At 42.9% G+C, this 24,534-nt stretch overlaps 1 long non-coding RNA gene across 1 annotated transcript; it reads left to right on the top strand.

The window, feature by feature from the left end:
- Positions 1-17,202: 17,202 nt before the first annotated feature.
- LOC122086470 lies at positions 17,203-17,771 on the top strand. Its single transcript, XR_006142433.1, has 3 exons — positions 17,203-17,357; positions 17,434-17,666; positions 17,730-17,771. It is a non-coding gene; the product is annotated as an uncharacterized LOC122086470 (long non-coding RNA).
- The last annotated feature ends 6,763 nt before the right edge of the window (positions 17,772-24,534 follow it).

Here is a 24,534-nt window from a genome sequence, read left to right as displayed (position 1 = left end):
AATTAAGTTTCCTCCTCCACAACCATTACCTTCTCCTTTCCCTACAAAGTTTACAGGCATGATTCAGGAAAAGATTCCGGTCAAATCTTTTGATGCTCAAGGTAACCCTGTTTACTATTTCTCTGATCCGGTCACTGGTCACAAATATTTTGACCTCTGTGACTGTGATGATTATCTCCAAGACTCTGATGATGAAGATACCTATCACCCTAAAAGAAAGTCCTCCCAGACTATTCTCAGGGAACGATATGAGTCAGGAGATACCACAGTTGGCCCCTTAAGCACTGAAGCCCGGTATCCTTTTATGGTCAAATATGGAAACCCTCTCCCAGAACCACCTTATGTTCCCCCTCCTATTCCGGTTTGTAAACCTCCTCCACCATCTAAGCCACCCTCTCCTAAGGTTCCTCCTTGTTGCATGTATGCTCCAGGATCCTCTTCTTCTTCTTCCCCAGTGAAGAATTTTCCTGGTCCCACAGATTATGGTCCTGATTCTCATGGTATCCGTCATGTTTGGAAAGTCAAACCGCCTATTCTCCCTTCTGGACAACCAAAAGAGATCTCCCCAGCTGAAGCAGCTCTTAATTGGCAAAATGAAAATGCCATTGTCCAAAACCAGTACCTTGAACGCATTCTTGCTACTACCCAGCACACTCATAGTACTGTTGGCCGGCATACTCAGTTAATTCAATCCCTGAAAACTGAGATGGATCAAGTCCATATGGAACTTGCTGGTATTGCCTCCTCGACTGCTGATACAGCTCAGGCTTTTGCCCTTATAGGTCAAAAAGAGAAACATTTACGGTTTCTTGAAGCCCAACTTCATAGTCTTCAACAAGCTCCACCTCAGGCAGCAACATCCAGTCGACAGCAGCCTCTTCCATTGACAGTTCCTAGTCTGTCTCCTCAAGATCCTTTTGCCATGTACACTATACCGGTTCCTCCGGTAGTTGCTTCTCAGAGATCCTTCCCCCTTGAAGAATTGAAAGCATTACAACGCCAACAGCGTACTCTGAACCCCAGGCAACAGCAACAGAAACAAAAACACCCTATCATAAACCCAACTTTAGAAAAACCCTCTCCTCCACAGTTCCACCCATATCCTATGGCTGTCTCCTATCCTGCACCCACACCGCCTATCTCTACTTATCCATCACCTTCACCTTCTCCACCTCGTACCAAACCCAAATATCCTCCTATAGGTGCCATAACCCCTTCTGGTGATGATGTCCTCACAGATCTCCTCACCACTTTAGCCCTTCAAGATCCAACACCTGTCCCTTCTTTCATGAACACAGGCCAAGATCCTCCTACTCCATATCCTGCACCTCCTACTGTTGATGAGATGGATGGTGATCAGGATGACCCTATGGTCCATAATCCTGAACCTGCACCACAGCCCCCTCCAACATATGCCCCATTCTCTAACCAAGACCCTAAACAGTTCTTCACCCTGGATGATGTCCCTGTCTCAAAATGGGCATCCAAGTTTGCTGATTTCCATGCCTGGATTAATGCTGAACTTCTACAAGAAGGTGCTACATCAGTCAGTGTTCTGACTAAGTTTGTTGCCCGACTTCAAGGAAAACTCAGGGAATGGTATTTAGCTCTTGGTGGTTATCGGCAATTACAATTAGTTCAACTTCCTGAAGGCCAATTCATTACAGTCTTATATCAAGAATTCCTTGGTCCTGTCTCCAATGATATCACAAAAGCTCGTGAAGAGTTTCTACAGCTCAAGTGTTGTTCTCTAGCTCGTCCAGATCTTGACAAACACTATGTGCGCATGACAGACCGATTCCATAAGATTGGTGGCCTTGATGATGAGAATCTCAAGCAGATCTTCTTGAACTCACTTCCAGATCCTCTTGGTGCTGATACACTGCAGTTCCTACGCAACCAGAACATTGCTCTAGCCTCTTGCAGCATCGGCTCCTTATACAGTTTTGCTCTCACAGCTCTTGACAAACTCTGTAATGTCAAGAAAATCTGGAAAGAATTACAATCTAAATCTGACAAAGTGTCTTCTGCCTGTGACACTTCCTGGATGAAGATCAAGTGCAAAGGTTCTGATCACTCTTGTGATTGTCCAACCAAGAAGCAGTTCCATCACAAGCAGTTCTTTCATTCCTCCAGAAAGCACAAGAAAAGGTTTCCGTTAAAACCCTCCCGGTTTAAACGGTTTACGCCTCAGTGGAAATTCCTTCGGAAAAAACAATTTCGAGGGAAAACCAAGAATACTTCTTGCTTCATTTGTGGAAAAGATGGACATTTTGCAAAAAACTGTCCTAACAGAAGTAAGAAAGACAAGGTGCTCCATATGCTTGCCTCCCTCCATCATGATGATCTACAAGATGCTGATCTTGAATCTCTGTATTCCTTAGATGCAGAGCCTACGGATCTCTCTCTCTTTGCTATTGATTACCCAGATGCGGTTGATCCTCAACACCTCACAGACTCAGACCCAGAGTCCTCCTATTCCGAGTCCGAGGAATCAGATCCCCTCTACCAGGTTATCCCTTTTCTTCCCCAGAAACAAACTCCAACACCTCTTCCCTGTCAGTCCATTACCTTACCCCATGCGGCAGTAACCTTAATTCCTGAACCATATGCTAAACCAATGCATCTAATAGCCTTTCTTGATACAGGTGCTACAACAACCATTTTGTCCCCAAAAGTCCTTCCAAACCATTTCTGGAAACCTCAAGTCCCTCCTCTACCATTTTTAGCGGCTAATGGTGAAACTTTCCACATCACCCTAGTTACTAAAAAACCCATTAAAATCCAACTTCTTCCAACCCTTTCCTTCTCCCATATTATGTTAGGATCCCAGTGCCCTGGTAAAGACCTTATCATAGGTTTTGATGTCCTCAGTCACCTTCCCCTTAAATGGACTCCCCAAGGTCTTGTGTATAAACAACAACTTCTCCCCTGGTCCCCTTTTTCTAACATATTTCTTGCAGGAACAGGTCCTACACTGTTTGATGAGTTTAAAGGAAAACTTCTGCAGACCTCTTGTGCAGACTCTCATACTGAGTTCCTGACAAAGTGTACACATCCTCTCTGGCAGAATTCTAAGTTCTTCATCTCCTTACCCTTTAAGAAGAATGAAGATGTCAATCCAACAAAAGCCAGTCACCCTGGAATGCCCCCTGAACATTTGACACTTGCAGTCCAAGAGCTGAGTCAATTACAAACTCAAGGATTACTTGAACCTACTGTGTCTCCCTGGGCATGTCAAGCGTTCTATGTGAACAAAAGAACAGAACAGATCCGTGGAAAAATGCGAATGGTTATTAATTATCGGCCTCTAAACTTTTTCTTGGCTGATGATAAATTTCCGTTACCCATGCGTCCAGCTCTGTTACTTCAGTTAGCCTCAGCAACTGTCTTCTCCAAGTTCGATCTGAAAGCAGGTTTTTGGCAACTTGGAATTATTCCTGAAGATAGACCAAAGACAACTTTCTGCGTCCCCGGTCATCATTTACAGTGGACAGTTATGCCTTTCGGTTTGAAGACGGCTCCATCAATATTTCAGCGTGCCATGATGCAGATATTTGCTCCCATTCAAGACCAGGCCCTGATTTATATTGATGACATTCTTCTGTTTTCATCTACACAGGATGAACATCTAAGCCTCCTTCAACACTTCCATCAGATTGTTCAAAACTATGGAATCATGCTCTCCCCAAAGAAAATGCAGATTGGTGTTTCAACCATTGATTTTCTTGGCGTCACTATTACCAAAGGAACATATGAACTTCAGCCGCACATTGCTACTTCTCTACAGCAATTTCCTGATGGTCCTCTGACAAAACATCAGGTCCAGCAATTCCTTGGTATAGTCAATTACATGACTGAGTTTCTTCCTCAACAAATCAGACACACGTCTGTTCTTCATCAGCTCTTGAGAAAGAATGCTCCTCCCTGGTCATCTGAACATTCTGCAGCTGTTCATGCTCTGATACCAGATTTTTTGGCTACACAAATCGGGGAAGATCCTTTCTCTGATCACGTTCACCTTCTCACTGGTAGCCTGTATCAAGTCTGGATCCAAAATATGCCACTCACCAACCTCATCCCAATAGAGTGGAGTCCGGCACTTCCTGCCATACTGTGCCTCGAATGGGGATATACCCATGGTAGCCTAATAACTGTTATTGTAGGAGAACTCAACAAGGGAAATGTGCTCATCCCAACCTCATATCCAAGGCATATGCTCAGAGTAGGTCCTCCAATGTCTAAATAGTCCTCTCCGATTGACCATCGGTCTGAGGGTGAAAGGCAGTGCTGAAAGCCAACTGTGTGCCCATAGCCTTCTGCACACATGTCCAGAACTTCGAAGTGAACCTGGGATCTCGATTAGAGATGATACTAACTGGTACACCATGCAACCTGATGATGTTATCGACATACAACTTGGCCAACTTGTCCATAGAAAATGTGATCATGATTGGGATAAAGTGATCCACCTTAGTCAAGCGGGCCACAAATACCCAAATGGCATCCATACCCTTCTGTGTATGGGGTAGGTCTGTGACAAAGTTCATGGTATTGTTCTCCCATTTCCACTCCAGAATAGGCAAGGACTGCAATAACCCATGGGGCCTCTGTCTCTCAGCCTTGACTTGCTGGCATTTGGGGCATCTAGACACATGCATGGCCACATCATTCTTCATTCCTTTCCACCTGTAGGATCCTTTGAGGTCCTTATACATTTTAGTGCCACCAGGGTGAATGGAGTATGGAAAGCTATGTGCCTCTCTCAAAACTGTGTCTCTCAATTCACCATCACTGGGCACACATAACCCCCCTTTAAACTTGAGGATCCCATTTTCAGTCACCGAGAAATCTGGGTCCTTTTGGGTTCCTTCCTGGCATTCTACTATCAGCTTCTACAACTTAGCATTAGTGACCTAAGCTATAGTAATCCTATCCACCAGACTAGGTTGTACCACCAATGCCAATAGTGACAAGGTGACACTCTCCACTAATAATTCCAAATCTAGTTTCCTGGCCTCCTCTAGGAGATGCTCATTGGTGGTCAGGGATGCTAGAGTCAGTGATTGGGACTTCTAACTAAGTGCATCAGCTACCACATTAGCCTTTCCTGGGTGATAGTGAATAGTACAATCATAATCCTTCATCAGCTCAAACCAGTGCCTCTGTCTCATGTTGAGCTCCTTTTGTGTGAAGAAGTACTTGAGGCTCTTACCATATAGGTAGTGTCTCTAGATTTTTAGTGCAAAAATTATAGTTACCAACTCCAAATCATGGGTTGGGTAATTCTTCTCATAATCCTTCAACTAACGGGATGCATATGTTGTTTTATGGTTGTCTTTGTTGACAACCCGGCCACGTGGCAGTGATGACGTGGCCAATTTGGGTGACATGGATGGAAATGATGACATGGTAGTGTCCAATGTCACCAATGAGATAATAGAGCCACTTGGTATGCATGGAATGGTTTGATACATCCTTAGTATGTGGTGCGGGTTTCTAGGTCAAAATTGGTAAAATTGGCCTATTTACACTCGGGAGCATTTTTGGCAATGAAAATGATATTTTTGGAAGATCATTTCTTCATAAAAAATATAGATTGTAATTTATCTAGTCCAGTGAATCTAATTTTATCGCATTCCGATACCGTATGAAGAAGTTACGGCATTTGTGATAGTCGAGGGTATTTCGGCATTGAAGATGAATTTTTTAAAGGAAGTTTTCTCCATGTAAAAATACGAAAAAAATCCAATCTTTCCAACGGTTCTGATTTCATCGCGTTCTGATTCCGTATGAGAAAGATGCATCATTAGAAAGGTCTAGGGGCATTTTTGTCCTTTTACATGGCTGAGTCAGATGATTAAGTCTTCTGAAAAGTTGTAGAGCATCCAGTTATGGTTCCAATGCACTTTATTTCATCTCAATTGGATATCATATGAAAAAGTTATAAGTGTTTCCGTAAAGCCGGTTTGAAAATCCAAACCGAAAATTCATCAGTATGCTCTCGGTGTTGGGTGGATTTTTCGGAATTTATTTTTGAAATTTTGAAGGGCTTTTATGTAATTTTGAGATTTTGAAGGTCTTAGTTGATAAGAGGTGTTTAGCATTGGAAAAATGAAGGCAGGGGCTTATGTGTATATAAGAGAATCAGAGGGATCCTTAATACACGTCGATTCCGGAGAGGGAGCCTGAGAAACGACTACCATATCCAAGGAAGGCAACAGGCGCGCAAATTACCCAATCCTGACATGGGGAGGTAGTGACAATAAATAACAATACCAGGCTCTTCGAGTCTGGTAATTGGAATGAGTACAATCTAAATCCCTTAACGAGGATCCATTGGAGGGCAAGTCTGGTGCCAGCAGCCGCGGTAATTCCAGCTCCAATAGCATATATTTAAGTTGTTGTAGTTAAAAAGCTCGTAGTTGTTGGACTTGGATCAGATTGAGCCACATCGGTCAAATTCAGATCTGACGGTTCGTGCAAGAGCTTGCATTGAAGATGATTATCCGAGGCTTCTCTTTCATAAAGTGTATTAGATATGATGGTGTGGCGCTTCACCATATTAAGTCCCGATTGTGTGTAGCGCATGTGCATAGAATCTATAAAGAGATTCTCCATATCTTGATCTGAGCCAATCATATCAGATCGATTATGATCTAATGGCCAAGATTGATGGAGCTTTATTAAAGTTAACCGACATCGTACCGTGAAACTTATTACACTAACCAATCGGTGATCGACAACACGTCTGACAATGTCAGCGCGTACGTCATGATGACGCCATTGAGATTCAAAACCTATGGTTTAGATCTATTTTCCGTTGGTCTACTTGGATGGATCAGATTAAGAGATACCTTTTGATGAGATCTACGCCTTTGTTGCGCGTGCCACCGGTGTAGCCTACGCCAACCTTCGAAGATTTCATTTTGAGTGTTCTAGTTGGTCCAACTTCAAATGGCCATATCTCCCTCATCTAAACTCCGATTTGGGTGATTCAAGTTGGAGATTATTCATCTCTCCAAGCTCTATACACAAAAAAGAAGAAATCAGGTAGAGGGGTTGCTGAGGTGGTTGGAAAAACGAATTGAAGCTCATGGAAGGCTAAGGGTTTGAATGAAAGACTTCCATCCTCTTGCACTTCATCCATAGCCCCCATTAGAGGCTTAGGAAGCTGCTGGAAACCAAGGCAGCAAGCTCTATTGGTTGTTTTCAAGAGAAAGAATAAGAAAATGGAAGAAAAGAGAAGAAAAGGGAAATAGAGAAGAAGTTTTTCCCTCTCTTTGAATGTGTCTTGAATGCCTCTCAAGAAAGATTTTCTCAAATCCAATTAATAGAGTTTGATGATTCTTGTTGAGAATACTATTTCCCTATTAAAGCTTTATTTACAAGAAATACTAGAAGAGGAGAAGTAGAGAGAGAGAGAGAGAGAGAGAGAGAGAGAGAGAGAGTGTGTGTGAATGTGAATGCCATTGTTGCTCCATGAAAGTAAAGACAAGGAGAAAAGAAAGAAGAAGAAGAAGAACCGAGAATTTGGTTCTTGTGAGTAGCTTCAAGAAACCTAAGTGCCAACCGGGGTTGAAGCATTGGTGGTACCGAGACAACGTGGTTATGGTCCGCATCAAGTGGAGATCGATATTATTGCATCTCCGATGGTTACTCCTTACCAAGGTAACTTCACTTTTGCCAAATTTCCATTATTATAAATCATTGTAGGCAAGATTTTTGATAAAATGCCTAAGTGATAGTTGTAGTCTATTTGGGGGGAAATTTGTATGTATGAGTGCTTCACTATAGGGCATTGTTATAAGCCCAACTTTATTTTTTTTGGTGTCCAGTGGGTGCTGGATACAAGGCTATGTGCTCCTTGATAGTTACAACTACCTAAACCTATCTACTGTGGGTGCGGCCTCTCATATCATTATGAGAAAACTAGGGTGAAGACCTAGTCATTGTATGTCATTGGTGAAAACTGGGAATCTGTTCTCTTGGCTGTGGGTGCAGTCATAATTAGTATTGAGTAAATACTGAGCCCGACAGTGGGCATTACTCCGTACATGTAAGCAACTGGCCGAAGCACGTATTTCTTGTGTTGTGGATGTATATGCTCATATTCGTATTATAGATTGGAGTGTTTGGCTGCAGAATGGGTGTGTACATCCGGTAGACCTGACCACTTGGTGGTGCAGTGTGGATGTGCATACGACTGTGTATATATGTGACAGTGATTATCGTGTGAGGTTTATGAGACAGCTTTGGCAGCAATACATGTTATGTGAGTAAGTTTCGTGCAACAGTAAGAATGGTCGTAGTATACATAGTAGCTCTGGGCAGCATCAGTAGACTGTGCTATTGAAGTGCAAATAGTGATTACCACATCAAGGGTACAACTGAAAAATAAAAAAAATATTTGGCACACTGATTCACCCCCTCTCTCAGTGTCAATCGGGACCTAACAACATAAGAAATTACTTTCCCATGCTACATTAATACACAACCCAATCCTAGCTTGGAGGCATCACTATAAACAACCATACCACCTGTACCGATTGGGATAGTCAAAACTGGAGCTAATGCCAACTTTGGCCTTAGCTCCTTGAAGCTTTTCTCATAAGCATCAGACCACTCAAATTTTACACCCTTCCGTAAGAGTTGGGTCATCAGAGTAGTAATGCGAGAGAAGTTTGCCTATCACAAACTTGTCTAAGACATCCTAAAATACCTGGTTCATCAAATCCATAAATGCAGCTGGTGCATTGGCCAACCCCGAATGACATAACCAAAAATTCATAATGTCCATACCTTGATCTAAAGGCTATCTTATTGACATCACTATCCTTAATCCTAAGCTGGTGGTAGCCCGATCTAAGGTTGATCTTGGAGAACACCTTGGCACCCTACAACTGATCAAATAAATCATCTATCCTTGGTAAAAGATACAGGTTGTTGATGGTTAGCTTATTAAGCTCCCGGTAATCAATGCACAATCTCATACTTTTGTCTTTCTTCTTGACAAACAATACTGGTGTTCCCCATGGAGACACACTAGGTCTAATAAATCCCTTCTTCAGAAGGTCTTGAAGTTGCACCTGTAATTCCTTCAACTCTATGGGGGCCATGCAGTAAGGGGCCTTTGACACTGGTGCCAAATCGGGGAGTAAGTTTATAGCAAACTCTGTCTCTTGGTCCAGGGGAAAACCTATCATGTCATCAGGGAATACATCGAAAAAATTCCCTCACCACATCTAGCTCCGTCAATGGCCTAATCTCTATCTCAGTATCCATCACAGATGCTAAGTAGCCTTGACATCCCATATCCAGTAACTTCTTCATCTGGAGTGCAGATATGATAACTTTCTTGGGTTTCTTAGGCTTATCCCTTTGGAACACAAACTCATCATCATCACGAGGTCTGAAAATGATAGCCTTCTCTGCAGATAGCACACTGGCTCTGTATGCTGACAACCAGTCCATTCCTAAAATCACGTCGAAGTCGGTCATATTTAACTCGATCAAGTGAGCATTCAACTCATGGTCACCTATGGTCACTGGACAAGGCTCATAAACATAGTTCAAACCCACCACACTTCCTATAGGGGTGCTCACAGCCAAACATTGAGTTAATCCCTTAGGTGGAAATCTCATCCTCTTCGTAAATGTCGGTGACATGAATGAATGCGAGGCTCCTGAGTCAAATAACACATGTGTAGGCAGTAATGATATCAATAATGTACCTATCACTACACTGGGTGCAGCCTCAGCATCCTCCGCCATTATAGCAAACACTCTACCCTGTGGTCTCTGGCTCTGTAGGGGTTGTGTTGGCCTAGGGGCTGAATATGTCTGCTGGGGCGTAGGTGGCATAGTGTAGGGTGCATCACCTTGCCTTTGGTGGGGGCAGGTCCTTGCCATGTGGCCCGACTGATCACAATGAAAACATCTCAGACCCGATCCCTAGGACTGTAATACTGCACTAGATCGAGAGGATTGGGAAGTCTGACTAGCATCAGGCCTCTTAAACTGCACTGGAGTTGGGTTGGTGTAGGGCACTCAGAACAATTTGCTGCCTCCTCTAGAATCAGTAGATCCCATTGACCTCTTTCCCATTCCTTGCTGAGCTGTGTAGTTATCCCTATGCCGGTCTTCAATAGACTTGGCCACACCTCAGCATAGGTTTGCAGTTTCAACCCCACAATAGTTGACCCAATACCTGGCCTCAACCCTTTCTCAAACTTCTTTGCCTTGGCTCTATCGCCTCTCAAATGCTCAGGAGCAAAATGGAATAGCTCCTCAAAGCACTGCTGATACTCGAGCATAGACCGGGAACCTTAAACCAACTGAGAGAACTCACTCTCTCTCTGTAACCTAGTTTTTGTGGTTTTCTTCTCTGTGAGTTTTGCATGCACCCACTTACTAGGTTTTCCATTCCAAATCCTTAGGAATCATCTTGCAAAAATTTCTGGACGACATATATGTACCTGATGTGCTCTTATATAAGAGTAAGATGCCGCTGAGCAGTTCAACCCAATCCTGTTTCGCTCTGTAGTTGAGCGAGACCATTGGGAGTTCTTTAATCACCGTAACATCGACCCAGGAGTCTATATGAGGACCAACAACTTCCGTTCTTTCCATCTTCATTAACAGTTTGAGGAGATCGAGTGGTACCGCATCCTGAAACCCAACTGATACTACTACCCCACCCTGGTCAGGCTATTCCACTCCAACATGGAATGCACAAACCGGGGTACCAAAGAGATGTGGATCACCTCCTATATGAAGGGGGTGGAGATCTCCTTTGATGTGGGGTAGTTGGCCAACATCCTGATGATTAGCAATGGTGGCGACCTAGTGTACTGCCCACCTCAGACTCTGATGTATGAATTTTAGAGTCCCAATACCTTTCAGAAGATCGATGACATACTGAATAAGGAAGCCCAGGGATGGAATCACTTAGTTAACTACTTTGCCACTCCAAAGGTTGTCTGCCATACAATTCAGCTAAATGTCCTCCCCACCTGTGGACATTATAATGAGGTGTCTGCCCTGCAAGCCTACATGACATACTACATGTACATGGGGGTGCAGATACGTCTGCCTTACCTCCTAATGTGGTCCATGGTAACTCGATCTGTAGGGCAGGACCATCAAGTAGAAAATATATGCTACAAGAGGCTATTAACCGACATCTTCTGTCACTTTGGGGTGGATTTGGAGGGTGAGGCACGCTTGGGTGAAGAGGTCACAGACTTCAAACAAGAATCGCTGAGGAAGATGACCATAGATTTGAGGGAGGTGACACCTATCCCAGGAGAGGGTCAGCAGCCTATGGAGGTAGAGGATGGTAGAGTCGGTGATGTTGGTGTAGGAGGAGAAGCTGTTGGGGTTGGTGGGGCTCCACTACCTGATCCCCAGGCTATGGCTTCGATGACAGCTTCTACATCCCAGAGTACTAGGGGTGCGAGGCCTTACGGTCTTAATGACATTATAGCCCGTCTAGATACCACTATGTCATTGATGAGGAGTATGGATAGCCACCTTGAGAGCATGGACAAGACCTATTATTTTATGGATAATAGAGTGGCCTCCCTAGAGGCACAGATGCAGGCGATGGTCTTCCACCTTGGCATTCCGGTGTCTCCTCCAGGAACTCATGGTCTGAACTAGACTCAGGGCCAAGAACAGAACCAGCAGTAGCAGCAGCAGCAAGAGTAGTGGCATGCCAGCCACTGTAGCTTTTAGGATTCCCATTTTTATGTTTTTATTTGAGTTTGATGTTTTAGGTTTAGTTGAACTTTTTCATATGCTTCAGTTGTTTGATTTCCTAGTCTTAGGCTAGTTAGGATTTCCTACTTTCCATACTTTAATTTTATAAAATGTGTAAGCTATGTATTCAAGTTCTTGATTATAATGAAACGGCCTTAACACCTATACTTGTCTCCTAATGTGCAATTTCTATTATTATTGTCTTGAGATTTTTATTTAATCCTAGTTTCCCCAAAATCATGGTTTGGCTGAGACTGTGAGTTAAGACAGAGCATCGCGCTATGATACCATAACTGTCACACCCCACCTTAAAGTAGACCTAATTTACCATTAGGAATACCGATGGTGTGAGTAAGACACGTACCTGTCTTACAAACCTTCCAGGATCTCTGATAGCAGTACCTTAACATTTTCACAATCTCACAGCACAAACCAACATAAGCAGTGGAATCAGAGTATAATAGCGGAATTGTAAGTAAAATGGGGAGACATCTAAGGGTAATATAATAATGATTACCAGGTTATTCTGTTACATTCATTCATGACGTATACTATAATCTCAAAAATATACAATCCCATAGTTATATCCACAAGTATCAAAGATGATGCATAATCTCATGGTGCGGCATAAGCACAGTCCTGGTCGTGCTCCTCCTCTTCTAGCATCCGCCAATCGCTCACACCGTACTCTGACCCAGAAGATACTGGATCACCTACCATAGGCACCATGGTACCTGCATCATCATCTAAAAAGGGGTGTATACGTGGGGTGAGCTTTCCAACTTGCTCAGTGAGGGGTGGGGTCAAACACATCCAAGCAAGTCAATAGCCATAGTAATTTATGATGCATGATTGCGAAAATTAAACACATAGTCCATGATGCTCGTGATACAGTTCATTTATTTATTATCCACCTAACAGTACAAACTAAGTCTGGTAAATGCTACTACAACGCATTAGGCCGTATCCCTCGTCTCTAAAACAACATCGACTATACAGTGATACAAGCCCTAGCCATGATTAGAAGCCTGCTGGTCCCCGTATGCGTCCATGGGTCACCCAGCAAACCCTTGATAACCCCCTCTTGGCAATCATTGCATTGGTAACACATCGGCCATACCGGACAGGTTCTCGCCTCTAGCAACAATCACATCGTACCGTAGGAGTGGCACTTCGGAAAGTCTCATCAAACATACCATAATGGGTTATCCAACACCTTAACCCCTATTGGCAAGGGTGCCTAGCATAGGGAGTGATACCTAACCACATATGTACTACATGCCTTCATAATGATACAGTTAGTATGGATTACACGATACCGGAGGGACCTCGACCACAAAGTGTAACCCATCTCCAAATACAGTCCCGGGTACACGATACCAGAGAGACCTTGACCATAAAGTGAAACCCGAGACTATTTACCTAATCAAGCATACATATCACAATTGAGTATGGACTACGCAACACCTGCAAGACCTTAGCCACGAAACGTATCCATTTCCAAATGTAGTCCCAGGGTACACGATACCAGTGAGACCTCGGCCACAAAGTGAAACCTGTGACTACAACTAACTCTAATGCATATAATCAATGCATGAATGCAACAATAAGACAATCATGGCACTGGTACCACCTCGGCCATGTCGGATTCTATCTCACACACACACACCCATCCAAACACACGGAGATCACGGTACCGGTACCACCTTAGCCACACCGGATCCCATCATACATTTCCATATAATTCATATCATGATCGAAAAAATGAAAATTATAATTAAACATATAATTTTAAGAATGTGATAAATTTAATAAATAGTAAACATTTCAAATATAAACACAATCCATTCCTAACCTGTTTTCTGATCGATCGTGTTCAGGTTCAAGTATGGCCACCAATCGATTAATTCAATTCTAGCTTTGGGGCATGTGCATGTCACTGTCCTAGACATAAAGGGAATCATACATTAATACGTGTCAGAAACACAGGGAGGGACCCACACAGGTCACCCCCAAAATGTACAGACACAGTCACTAGGTGACAGTACTATCACCGAAAACAACCACTGGAAACAGGGCATTTCCACTAGAAATATCAGACCTATTTCTGGTGGAGGTGACAAAGAGAATGTAAAGCTCACATGTTCACCAGAAATATGCCACTAGAAATAGACCCAGTCGATCCGACAGACTGTTTCTGGTGGAGGTACAAGTAAGTCCAAGAATTTGGGGCTTTCCAGCTCGGGCCCGATTGCCAGGATTTGTTCGGTGGAGTTTGTAGGGGATGTTCCTAGCATCATTCTAAGCCAAGAAAATCCCATTTCTATTGAGAAATTTTGGAGATACATCAATCGAACGATCAAAACCCTAGTTGGTCTTTTGGCATTACATGTTGCCGGAGCTCACTAGGCTTGGTTCGAGCTCGAAAACAACACCGGGACAGTAAAACACAAAACCCATGACCTTGACATAGTTTTTACATCAAGATTCTACCCATACCTAGCTTTTCCTAGGTCAAAATGAAGAGAGAGAGTGGCATAGGAGGTTGTACTTACCTCCGGCAGTGATTCCAGCAACAAGGCGGTAGCCGGCACCAAGGTAGGCCTTTAATCCCCCTTCTCCTTCCTCTTATTCTTCCTTCCTCTCATCTCCTACATTAGGCACAAGGAAAATGAGGAATGAATCCTCATTTCCCAACTTATAACTTAAGTTGGCCCTAAAGGCCTGTTTGGTTTGGGCCTCTTTTGAACCGATCGGGTTAAAATGAGTTTTGGGGCACGAGGACCTGCACATTTAGATCCATAAGGTGTTCACATCAAGAGGAAGGTGTGGAGGATGATTTGGGATCATCCGAAACCCTTTACGATGTGAGTAGCGGGACCCACGAGCATCAGAACCTTGACAACAGCCAATGTACCTACGAGCATCGGATTCATGCCTAGGCTACTTCCAGTGGCTTGTATCTGATGGTCAAGATAGCCTGCTGTCTTGATAGCTTGCTGTCCTATGGTTGGTCTTGCATGGGTGGTTACCCTTGGTCATGCCTAAGGCTTCTCGACAATTATGATGCATGTCGGAATTCAAGTGTGGGGAGTCGGGTCACTTACCGTCTAGGATCGAAAGGTATGAATCCCCTCTAGTTAGATAGGCATGAAATGCACAAATATGTGGGGTCATCTCTACCCTTTTGGTAATATGCAGCCGTGAGCTAAAACCCAATCATACTTCCGATCTTCGATCCGAGGCCTGTCACAACAGTTCAAATTTGACTGGATTAGGACACGAGTTTAATTTGCTGGGTTAATGACATTAGGCCACTTGGGGCCGGGTAAATGAAATTGGGCCACCTAGGGTCGCGTAAATGCAATTTGGCCACCTAGGGCCAAGAAAATGAAATTGGGCCACCTGGGGTCGGGTCAATGAAATTGGGCCACCTGAAGCCGGGTAAATGTAATTGTTTTTTTTTCTTGATTTTCCCTTGATTGTTGATCTTTGGCTCTTTGATTTGGAATCTTGCTTTTTGCTTTTGATTTGCTTTTTACTTTGAGTTTTGACTATGAAAAATTCTTTACCTATCAATAAAATTTGGACTTTTACCTTCCTCTTTTTCATGTGATATAATTTTCACCTTCCACATGGATTTGAATTTTACTTTCCCTTTGATTTTTACCTACCACATGAATTTGAATTTTACCTTCCCTTTGATTTTTACTTTCTTGCCATGAAAATAGTTTTGAGCTTGATAGTTGGTGGTAAGAATTTTTTATTTGTACCTTGGAATTGGAATAAATTTTTTTTTTTTGGGAAAACAAATTTTTTACCCATAAAATGGTTCCCCCCCCCCTTTGCGTAATCCTCATTCTGAATTTTCTGAGTTGGGAACGATTTGTGAGTTAGTGAGTTCGGGTTTTGGAATCTTCTCGAAGATCCGAACCTTTTTGCCTTTTTTCGGGTTTCTTCAAATTTTTTCCAAAGATCTTCAAGTTTTCCTTGAATTTTTTCATCTTTCTCTTGAAGATCTTCATAGTTCTTGAGGAAGGAGTCCTTTGGAGAATTTGACATCTTTTTAGGCTATTATACAAATTTGGGACTTCTTGGGGTTTTTTATGATTTTCGAAAATATAGCTGAAAGAAGAAAGAGAAAGACTTGTGGAGAAGTCCAGCTGGATGGTTGTAGCAATTCTTCTCAAAGGGATGAGGGCCTTGTAGATTGGTACTCCGAAAAGACTCTCCATAACACTCGGAACCATATCTGTAACTCGGTATGGGGCTTTTGGGTAAGTCTTTACATTTCATTCATTTTTTTTTCATTTATCATTTTTATTGTTATCTTTTTTATTAGCATGAAGGGGGGGGGTACCACCAACCTTGGCCCTGTATGGCCATCCGAACATTGTTCGGGCATGGTGCAAGATACTTGCCCGCAAAGTAAAAGAGATAATTGACTCATCTTGGGTGAGTCAATTAGCTTTCATAGAGACCAAGAAATTCAGTTTAGCATTGGTAGGGGCCCTGATGGAGCATTGGTGGCCGAGTACCCACTCCTTTCATCTTCCTGTTAGCGAGATCACCATCACGCCCCTGTGCCTCTATGCCTTGACAGGCATACCATTTGGGGGGAGACCCTTGACCCTTCCTCAGACTCCGACAGCCAGGGAGTTTGCAGACTTGACAGGCATTGATATTACGGATGATTAGACACATATCCACCTTGGTGAGATTAGTGCATGTTGGTGGAGCACTAGCCTGGGGGTAAACCCTGGTAACATTTTATAAGTGACCCACTCTTTCCTATTGTTTGCTCTGGGATAGTATCTCTTCAGTGATCTCTGAGGAGGGGTGGATATTCGCTTGGTAGCCTTCTTCCAGAATCTTCAAGAGATAGACTCTTGGGATTGGGGCAGGCCGGCCTATGCATACCTTTTGTGGACCCTATAATTGTTATCGTATGGAGACTGAGGTCTCAAGGGAGCGGGCTACATTCTCCAGGTAATTCTTGTACTCATTTCCTTTCATTTGGTTGCATTTTCTTACTTTGATCTTTTAAATCAACTCTGGTGCTTTGAGCACTTGGAGATTATAGCCCCCAGGATGAAGGACCCTCGAGTATTGCCCTTTCCCATAGTCATGAGATGGGGAAACAGTCGGGTACTTAGGGACCGGCGCCATCCTCTAGGGACCAATACTCATTCTCTTCTGAATGGCCTTACAGAGGTATGTCATATTTGTCATTAAATTTCCTTCTGTCCTATGCTATACTTACTTCTTCTTGGATTTGCAGGTCACTTGGAGGCCGTTCTAGCCTCTTACATTCCCAAACCTTGATGAAGTTGCTTTGGCTAGGTACCTATTTGAGAACCGGGTCCTATTCAGGGGCATATGGGGCCATGCCTGGTACTTGGGAGAGAGAGTCGTACCCCAGTGGTCTGATTTCAAGGCACACCTTTCTCCTTGTCTCCCTCCTCCCACCATGCATTGTTGAGAGGCTGGCCGATGGAGTATGGGATGATTCATTCCTTGACCGGGATAGGGACCACAAAACCTTTCCTAAGGAGGAGACAGTATACACCCCTCTTGGCCCTGATGGTCCAGTGGTATGTTGCCCTTTCTTGAGTATTTCTTTTATGCTTCAATTTCTTTTTACCTTGGTTTTGACTGATGTTCTTTCAGGGGAGAACATGACGTGTAGATCTTTCTACAATTCAATCACACATCAGTGCTGCTAGTCCTCATAAACTGGAACCTTTACTAGTGCAAGTGGGTCTCTCAAGATAGCCACCATCCCCTTCCATGGCTTCCCAGGTTGGTGCTACCCCAACGCAGCTAATCCTAACCTCCCTCATCTTCTGGAGCAGAGAACAAATGCAGATGCTTCCCTTGGGCTGCCCATTCCTTATGACTATGTAAGTATTTGACCATCCCTCAATTGACTTTCAACCTCCTTTGACTGATACGCTCTTTCTCAGGTGTCTCCGGGTCTATTCTGAGATCAGAAGGATGCATCATGGCTTGTGTGAGGCAATGATCGCCAAGGTATTTTCTATCTCTTTTTTCTTTTTGCCCTTCTTCTTTCATTACTCTTCTTCTTGAACGTAGTTTGGGCTATTCACCCTTTCAGACATAGTATATCTTGAGTTGAACCATGTTGACCAGTCCGAGTATTTCTTCGCCATTGTAGTCTATAAGTTTTACAGCTTTTCCTAATAGAATTTCTTTGACAGTGAATGGGCCACTTCAGTTGGGCCTGAATTTTCCTCTTGGGTCATGAATTGGGGCTTTTTGCTCTCAAAGAACAAGTTGCCCTACTTCTATGTGATAGGGCTTCACATTCTTGTTGAAGGCCCTTGCCATTCTCAGTTGATATTTCTTCAGATTATCTATTGCCTTTATACACCTTTCGTCGAGAAAGTTGAGCTCATCGCATCTAGCCTTCACCCATTCTCCTTCAGGTAACTGACTATCAAGAAGCACTCTTAAGGATGGCACTAGTATTTCCATGAGTAACACTGCTTCAACCCCATACACCAAAGAGAAATGAGATGCCCCTGTCGAGGATTGCACAGAAGTCCGATATGCCCACAAGGTAAAGGGTAACTTATCCACCCAATCCTTATGTGTTTCAGCTATTTTCTACAGGATGACTTTGATTTTTTTGTTGGCTGCTTCTACTCCCTCATTGGTCTGTGGCCTATAAGTGGTAGAGCGATACCTTCTGATACTGAACTTTATGCAGATTTTGTCGATTTTGTCCCAAAAATGGGATCCCTGATCTGATATTAACTCTTGAGGTACTCCATATCGATTAATAATGTTTTCTTGGATGATTTTTGCCACCTTAGTAGATGTAAGGACTACATATGATTGAGCTTCTACCCACTTAGTAAAGTAATCGATGGCTACTAAGATGAGCTCATGACCGTTGGATGCCTTGGGGTTGATCTTCCAATGATGTCAATGCCCCAAGTAGAGAATGGCCAAGGAGAACTGAGTGAGTGCAACTACATTGGTGGGATATGTATGATATTAGCAAATATCTGACATTTGTGATATTTCTTGACAAAACTCACGCAGTCTACTTCCATTGTATTCCAATAGTATCCCAGCCTAAGAATCTTCTTAGCGAGCATCTTGGCATTCATATGGGGTCCACAGAGGCCTTGATGAATTTCCTCCATGATGGTTGTAGCTTGTTCTTCATCCACACACAACAACTGTATTCCGTCATAGGACCTCTTATACAACAAGTCTTCTTGAAGGATAAACTGGGTGGCATATCTTCTCAAAAATTTCTTTTCTCTTTTTGTAGCTTCAACCGGGTATTTTTTTTCTCTGATGAAATCCTCAATATAAGCGAACCAAGACCGACCATCTATGGTGAAAGAGTTCATCAAATTGTGATAAATGGGCCTACTTCTTTGTTCTACAAAGAATGGTCGGACCCTAGCCATAGGGTTGCATTCTACCATGGATGCCAAGGTCCTAAAGGCATCGGTGAACTTATTGTTATCTCTCTGGAAGTATTCGAACAAGATCTTCTCAAAGTGTTCAATCACCTCTTCCAGATGTTCTTGGTATAGTTTCAGCTTTTCATCTCTAGTCTTTCACTTCCCTCGCGTCTGGCAAATGACAATGGATGAATCTCCATACACCTTGATCCTTTTCACCCCAATGTTTATGGTAGTTTCGAGTCCCAAGGCACAAGCTTCATATTTAGCAATGTTATTGGTACAGGGGAAATCAAGGTGGAATGATGAAGGCAAATAAAGACCGTCAGGTGTGACATGCAATATTCTCGCACCACACCCCTTTTAATTAGTTACTCCATCAAAGAACAATTACCATTCATTAGCTATGTCTTCTTCTTCTATTGCTGTGATTTCTTCATCGGGAAAGGCATCATCCAGGGCTCTTCCATCTTCTATCGGGTGGGCAACCAAATGATCAGCTATGGCTTGCCCCTTGATAGATTTCTGAGTAATATAAGTGATGTCAAATTCTGATAGCAAGAGCAGCCACCGAGCCATCCTTCTTGTTAGAGCTGGTTTCTCAAAGAGGTACTTATTTCGATCCATCCTTGAGATCAAACGTATCGGATAAGGTACCATATAGTGTCGTAGCCTTTTCATTACCCAAATCAATGCGGCACAGGTTTTTTCCAAAGATGTGTATTGCATCTCATATTCCAGGAACTTCTTGCTGAGGTAATATATGGCATGCTCAGTCCCCTTTTTCGGTCTCTTTTTGTGCTAGCAATGAGCTCATGGAATATTCTCCCACTAATAAGTATAATAGAAGTGATTCTCCTTCCACTGGTGGTGTTAATACTAGTGGATTCATGAGGTATCCTTTGATCTTATCAAAAGCTTGTTAGTATTAATCATTCCATTCTGTGGGTTGATCCTTCTTCAGCAACTTAAAGATTGGTTCGCAGATTGTAGTCAACTGAGCTATGAATCTGTTAATATACTAGACGTGACCCAGAAATCCTCGTATCTGTGTCTCAGTGCGAGGTGTGGGCATTTCTTAGATTGCCTTGATCTTGATAGGGTCGACTTCAATGCCTCTTTCACTCACCAAGAACCCTAACAATTTTCCTGCTGTGCCCGAAAGACACATTTTTTAGGGTTCAACCTCAGCTGATACTTCTTGATTCTTTCAAAGAATTGGCTTAATATGGGAATATGCCCCTGCCTATCTTTTGACTTTACTATCATGTCATCTACATAGACTTTCACATCTTTGTTTATCATGTCATGTAATATGGTCGTAGCTGCTCTCTGATAAGTTACCCCAACATTCTTTAGTCCAAAAGGCATCACCTTATAACAATAGGTTTCCTATGGAGTGGTGAAAGCTGTCTTCTCCCAATCTTCGGGGTGCACACTCACTTGGTTGTATCCCAAAAATCCATCCATAAATGATAACAAGGCATGCCCTACCGTGTTGTCAACCAATACATCAATGTGAGGTAAAGGAAAGTCATCTTTAGGGCTCACCTTGTTGAGATGCCGAAAGTCTACGCATATTTGTACTTTTTTGTCCTTCTTTGGCACTGGTACAATGTTGGCCAACCATTGGGGATATTTTACCACTTGTAATAACCCCACATTCAATTACTTTACTACTTCTTCCTTGATCTTCTCACTCCATTCTAGACACATCCTTCTGAGTTTCTATTTGACAGGCTTTGCCCCAGGGTAGGTTGGCAAGCGGTGTTGCACAATGTTGGGGTCTATACCAGGCATATCCTCATATGACCAAGCAAAGACTTTGACGAATTCCTTCAGAAGACTAATCATCTGTTCTGCTTCTTCATTGTCTAGGGTGGTGCCAATTTTTACCTTTCGAAGGCATTTGTCGGTTCCTAAATAAATAACCCCAGTATCCTCATTGATCAGTTGGGCTTCCTTTAGTTTGCATTGCTTTATTAGCTCTCTATATTAAGATCATCATCAAAAAAAGGAGGCAAGTCATACTCAGAATCAGTAATTTCATTCATAAAAGGAGTAACAAACTCGACATACACGAACTCTGGACTCTTCTTAAAAGGGGAAGCCAATACGAAATCATAAATAGTAGACTCAATAACTGACTCGACTACAAACTTGATAATTGGTTGCTTTCATTAGTGGTATCCAGTTTGATTGACTCAACGCCATGAGTAAACTTGAAATTCTCCCCAATGCTAGTCCAGTTTAGGAGTGGTTCGACGGCTCGATGGATGAGGAGATGTGGCAACCGGCCTCTTTCTTCTTCCAGAAAGGTTGTTGTTATTTCTTCAATGGTGTAATGGTTCTTCTAGATAGGTGCTTGTTTTTTCACAATTACCAACTGATCAACCTTATGCTCTCGAAAGCCAAACTTTCTAAAAGGTGAAGATTGGTGGAGACGGCTCAATCCTCTTTCTATAAAGTCCATCTTTTCTAGCCTATTGAGGGATGCCATCCTGGTGCCTTGGTCACATTTTTTACCACCTTCACGAACCTTCCAATTGCAGTTGATTCAGGCACAGTACATGCAAACCTTCATTCTTTGTGCTCTTCTTTGCTTTGTATAAATGCTTCTTCCTCTGAACGACCTAGGCTTGAGCTCATGTAACTCTTGAGCTCATGGCTTTTGTAGAAAGGAACAGATATGACTTTTCAGATCCATGGGAAGTTGCAGACTCCAGACGAGTCTTATCTTCTTTTCCCATTCCCTCTTCAAGTGTACTCAAGGACTTGGCAATTCCTTTGACCAAATCAGTGTTGTGGGGTTATTAGAGAAGAACTTGTCTTCAATCAGTGCAATTTCTGCTATCCTAGTGATGCAACTGTCTTGATCATTTTCTTTGGGTAGCATTTTCTATTATTCTATCTCATGAGTTATCCAGTCAAACTCATCTTGAAAGAATACTTCAAACCCTGGTTGCATCTTTACAACGGTTTCATCAAACTATGGCTCAACATTTTCACAAAAGGAAAAATCTTCTCCTTCCCTTACGAAGTACCCATTGAGAGTGGGGTAGTAAGAGGTGAAGATTTTCGTAGTCATCCTTAGTACCTTTTGCCCTTTGCTGCCATTCCTGGGCCTTAGTCTGGGGGTTTGAGGAATATACCCAAGATCACTCTTTCCTTTGCTAACCTCTGGAGTAGGTAATTTTGAAACACCCTGATGATACTTACCCAATCCTATCCATGGAAAGTATTGCATGTTCCTTATCATCTGATTTATTGAAGGGCTCCATATAGCTTCATAGTTAGCTAGAATCTTTTCATCTGGCATTTCCTTGGTAAGTGCTACACAAGTTTCTTCTATTTCAAAACCACTAAGTTGAACTTTCTGGTCTTGTTCTTCTCCATTTTCAATTTGGCTAAGGTGTTCACCACTTCGGGATCTCCAGTTACTGGAACCACCTTTCTTTCATGAATAAATTTCATTTTCTGATGGAGACTAGAGGATACTGCCTTTGCATGATGTAACCAAGGCCTTCCCAAGAGCATGTTAAAAGATGCCAGTATATCAATGATCTGGAAGTCAATATCAAACCTCACCGGGCCAATTATTACGGCGATGGTGAGGATGCCAAGGATCTTTCTCTTAATGTTGTCATATGCTCATATGGTTTGGGTTGACGGCCTCATCTCTTCCAGGTTGATGCTAATACTCTTTGCCGATCTCAAGGGTAGAACATTCAAAGTGGATCCGTTGTCAATGAGAACCTGGGGAACCACCTTATCCAAACAGTCTACCGTGATGTGTAGACCTTTATTGTGTTGGGTTCCTTTGGGGAGTTCAGAGTTTGAGAACATCAATAACTGTATCGCATATGTTGCCCCAACTATGTGCAAGAGGTGTACCGGATCAAGCTCGATTGGTACTTGTACATTGGTGAGAGACTTTAAGACTGCTTCGTGGTGTGTGGGGGAGGCCATCAACAATCCCCAAAATCGAGATTTTAGCTTGGGACTTCTTGAGCTGAGCCAAGACTGGATCTTCTGATTCTTTCTTCAAGCCACTGGTTCCTGCCCCACTAGTTCTTGACTGTTCTACGGCTAGGGCCTTGCCCTTGTAGTCTCTTCCACTCTAAGTTTCCATCACATTGGCAGGTTTCTTCACGATGATCTCTGTGGGATAGCAATGTTCATCATCACTGTTTGTTATGGTAATTATCCCTATCATGGGGTCATCTTCTTCCTCAGATTCCACTTCACTACTTGGGGTAGGAGGTCGAGGTCCTCCACAAATGTCCATAGCCCTGGGTCGTACCTTCTTGACTGCATTGGAAAGTTGTGCAACTGCTGTATCTATCATTTTTTCAAGTGTGGAATGTCCCCCTATTTTCCCAAGGATTATCAACTGCTCGGTGTAGCATTTGTTCACTGATGGCCACTTCACCTAACATTTGGTCAATTCCATTAGCCTCGATTTTTATCTCGACCAAACGGTTATAAACATAAGCCATGTGTTTTGCTATAGGATTTGCTTCGCCTTCAATAATGATCTTATAGCCTTCACTATCCTCTGAATCTGATGTTGGATCCTCTCCTTTCATATGAATTGTGAGTGCCAGCTGAATAGCATCTGTGGGATCATTCATTGGGTAATCTTCGCCAATTTCATACACAAAATATCCTCCCAAATCCTTGGGTGAGTAGTACCCCGATTCATCATCATCATCATTGTGCCAAGGCCCCTGGTAGTCATCCCAATATGGGTACTCATCATCACCTTGAGAATCAGAGTCATCTCCATCATTCTCATCCTCACTTTCGTTCTCATCGTCGTCGTCGTCGTCATCCTATTCGTTGATTTCTCCCTGACTTGGTTCTTCATCAGATTCTTCTTCACCATCAAATTCTCCTGCATCCAAACGTTCATAGTATTTAGAGCATATGGATCCAAAATTTTTTATTGGGCCAGACTTTGTCTCATTGGCTCGAAGATGGTTAGGCTAGACTCATCATCTTCTATGTCACTCCCTATGTGGATTAGGAAGACATGCTCTTTAATTTGCTCTCCCACTGACAATGTTGTCACTGTTCTGAGGTCATCCATGACTTCTTTAATCACCTCTGGATTATCCTCTGAAGATATAGTGGGTTGAATTAAAGATCACCATCCTGACATTCTCCTAAAGCATTCACTGATCCTGTTGATGAGGTCATCTTTGGGGAGTCTGATAGTGCAAGCATATCCTTCCAATTGTACCCATCCATCCATCCTTCCTTTGGGTTATATATCGATCCTTGAGAATGGGGTTGATATAAGGGTGATGAGAGATATGAGGCG

Source organism: Macadamia integrifolia, chromosome 8, assembly GCF_013358625.1.
Source record: "Macadamia integrifolia cultivar HAES 741 chromosome 8, SCU_Mint_v3, whole genome shotgun sequence".
Lineage (NCBI taxonomy): Eukaryota > Viridiplantae > Streptophyta > Magnoliopsida > Proteales > Proteaceae > Macadamia > Macadamia integrifolia.
Note: the sequence above shows the minus strand (reverse complement) of the source record. Positions and strands in the feature narration are given on the sequence as shown.